At 44.3% G+C, this 3,328-nt stretch overlaps 1 non-coding gene across 1 annotated transcript; it reads left to right on the forward strand.

Moving 5' to 3' along the window:
- The first annotated feature begins 2,676 nt into the window (after nt 1–2,676).
- On the forward strand, nt 2,677–2,758 carry trnal-uag (transfer RNA leucine (anticodon UAG)). The gene has a single exon. It is a non-coding gene; the product is annotated as a tRNA-Leu (tRNA).
- Nucleotides 2,759–3,328: the final 570 nt, after the last annotated feature.

A 3,328-nucleotide genomic window follows, 5' to 3' on the forward strand; every position in this document is an offset into this window, starting at 1 on the left:
ATCCCAGTCTCCATCCCTGGCCTGTGCTGCTGCGTCTCTGTGGAGTGGACGATTCTGTTGCCTCAGGATCTAGAGTAGCTGCAAGAGCGAGACTCGCTGACAGAGGCAGCAATTAGACCCACACAGTGAGGGATACCACATGGAGAGATACTGAGTGATATCACCAGAGTGCAGGAAGGTGTCAGAAGCAAACAATTGTGTAGGAAGTACGGGTTCTGCTTTGTGGTGCACTGGTATCAGCGCTCAAGGATGAGCAACCTGTGAGCAGACGAAGTGAAGGCCGAGTGGTATTATTGCTTGAGCATGTATCCAAAACCTCAACTAATGTTCAGGAGAGACAGGTTTGAATCCCACCATCAGAAATGAAGGAATTTCAATTCAATAACAAAAAATAATAATTAACAACCCATAAAGGAATATGAGACCATTGCTGATGTACCAAAACCCAAACCCTTGTCCTTTAGAGTAGGACATCTGCCTATCCGCATGTGATCTGCACGACAGAGTGTTTGCCTCTAAATGACCCTCTGAAACGGCCAAGCAAGCTCAAGGACAGCTAGAGCTGGATAAGAAAGGCTGGTCTGGCAGAGACACTGATATCCCATACCTGACTTAAAAAACAATCCATTAGGATGCTCCTACTGGAACTGCACTGGGACCAGTGTCCTGGCCAATCATGTCGGTAGGTTTATGGACAGGGGTTTAAACTGACAGAGAGGATGCAGGGACAGGGTTCAGGTGAAAGGAGCTTTACAAATCCAAAGAGAAGCATTGGAACAGCATGGGAATGTGGCTGAAGACATACAGAAAGGAACAGGATTGGACAAAGTTTAACTAAAACTGTACATCAGTGAATATGGATGTGACAGGAGATTGTGGGAAAGAGGAAATTATGTTTTTCTTTGGAATGGACAAAGTCTCCACAATCAGTTGGATGGATTTTTGACAGACGGATAAATGAGATTTAGACACCAGGGAGACGTGGTTACCGGGCGAATAAGAGGTGGAATGTATTAAGTCGATGGTTTAGTCATGCGGGGTCTTAAGCAGAATGGGAAAGGAGGGTTGGGTAACGCTGGCAGTAATTGGCAACAAAGGCATTACAGAGAAAGCTTTTGGCCTCAGATCATGAAGTAGCGTCAGACCGAATGTAAATTCTGGCTACGACTTGCCAAGGACACAAGTAGCAGAACAATTTTAGCCACCGAACAGCATTTCATTGCTCATCACTGCATTAAACACAAATTCCATTGTAATTTTTATTAGAGGCATAGTGATAATTTTTGGAAACTTCAATATTGGTATAATCTGTGACAATCACACCAACAATAGTGATATTAGAAAAAGAGTTCAGAGAATGTTTCTGTGACTGTTTTTTTGATTAATACATTGGGCAACTGGCTCGGGACGTAACAATCTTAAGTTGACCACTGTGTCATGAAGTTGAGGGAATGAGTAATGTCACACTGAGAGGTCCTCCGGGAAATTGTGATAAAGGACAGTTTAAAGGGATATAAATTTTTTTAGTGACTCACGGAAAGGGCATGCCACAACTAGAAACAAAAATAGGAGAAAGTGAGGACTGCAGATGATTGAGATCAGAGCTGGAAATGTTTTGCTGGAAAAGCGCAGCAGATCAGGCAGCATCCAAGGAGCAGGAGAGTCGACGTTTCGTGCATGAGCCCTTCTTCAGGAACGGGGAGAGCGAGTGGGAAAGTGAGGCAGTTGCAGCTCTGTTGAAACTCCTTCTTTTTGAGTCACTCAGCAACAAGAGGCGTGAAGGTGACTCAGGCGTGAGAGCTCTTCACATCGAGAACAAAAAGCAATCAAGTGCAGTTAGCACCACTCCCGGAGTGGGGGTGGGGTGAGATAATTAGCTTTTGATTTCAGTTCCTCTGTTCAGAAACTGCCTTTTAAATTGAGGTGAACAGAAACTGCATTTCTAATAAGCACCATGGAATTTAGCAAGATTTTTTGAGTCGCTTCTCGTCGATTCCCACGCAGGTTTCCAACTCAGTTGATGTCGATGTGGCTCATGTCCAGGTGTGAACATCCCTGCAGCCAATTGCATAAAAGGCAAGGAAAGTGGCATCTCGAACTGGCCCCGAGGTCAGAGCATCCTCACAATGTGATCGGTCGTTCTCGGATTGTAATGCTACCTCCAGTGTTAGTGTGGAGAACATTCTTTGGGACTATTATTCTACAAAACAGACACAGTGACTGAAACTATGCTGCACGGTATGATGTGGAACACAGCCTGCTCAGCTTTGTTTATTTTCCCTGTAGTCCGGTGTGTTTCATGTTCCGTGTAAACGTGAAAGTTGTCCTATTTCGAGCAATGGGTGAAATCATTTAGCAAAGTAAGAATCGAAATTGCAGTAATGTCAAGCAGTTCATGGTTATTTGACCAAATCATAAGCGAACATGTATGCTCACTCACTCACAGATACATTTGTATTTGAAAAGAGTCTGAGAAGATAGCCTCAGCTTACCATTGATTTTTATCCGGATTGATGGGCTATCATTATCTGCTGCGAAATTGATATTGTAGCCGGGCACATCCACGCAGCCGTGCGAGTCCGAGAGGGATCATGGAACCCTTTTCACTTGACTTTCCATCTGTTGTTATGCAGGAGCTCAATTGGAAGTGAAAGAAAATGGGGAACTGGCGCAGTTGGTAGTGTGGCCGAGTGGTCTAAGGCACTGGATTTAGGTTCCAGTCTCGACCGGGGCGTGGGTTCGAATCCCATTGCTGCTGATCGACTACAACGGTGCAGCTTGTTGAAATGCTGTTGCCACCACTGATGTTATTTCGTTCAGAACAAAATTCGATTTGCTTCCCTGGGAATTAACTGTCGAGTGGGAAAGTGCCAAATTGCCTCTGCTGTCATGATCGTGTTCGTCTCCCGCGTGGAAAATTGCAAACATCTCTACTGTTGCTTTACGTTCCAAGCATGTTGAGATTTTACTGGAACCGAATGGTGACTGCTATTTCATCGCTGTTGTGAAACAAAGTCCTGCGGTGAGTCGATTCATCGTTATTTGGCTTTCTGGCGAATGGGAAAATCGTTCCGATGAATTTTGATGTCATATGCTATTGAATTTCTCCAATTTCCTTCGTTTCTGTCCCGGAGACCCCTGAAGGGAAAGGTAATCTAATCGAGACTGTGATTGGTGAAATTCACTTTTTGTGGCCCATTCTTATTATGTTCTTTCTTTCTCTCTTTTCAGCATTGTCTGTGATATGGTGGTGCACTGAGGCTCAAGTATCATTGAAAAGTAATTTGGAATTGCCCTGTTGTTAGTTGTGAGATTACTTTACGGCTCA

Source organism: Hemiscyllium ocellatum, unplaced genomic scaffold (genome assembly GCF_020745735.1).
Source record: "Hemiscyllium ocellatum isolate sHemOce1 unplaced genomic scaffold, sHemOce1.pat.X.cur. scaffold_606_pat_ctg1, whole genome shotgun sequence".
NCBI classification, from domain to species: domain Eukaryota; kingdom Metazoa; phylum Chordata; class Chondrichthyes; order Orectolobiformes; family Hemiscylliidae; genus Hemiscyllium; species Hemiscyllium ocellatum.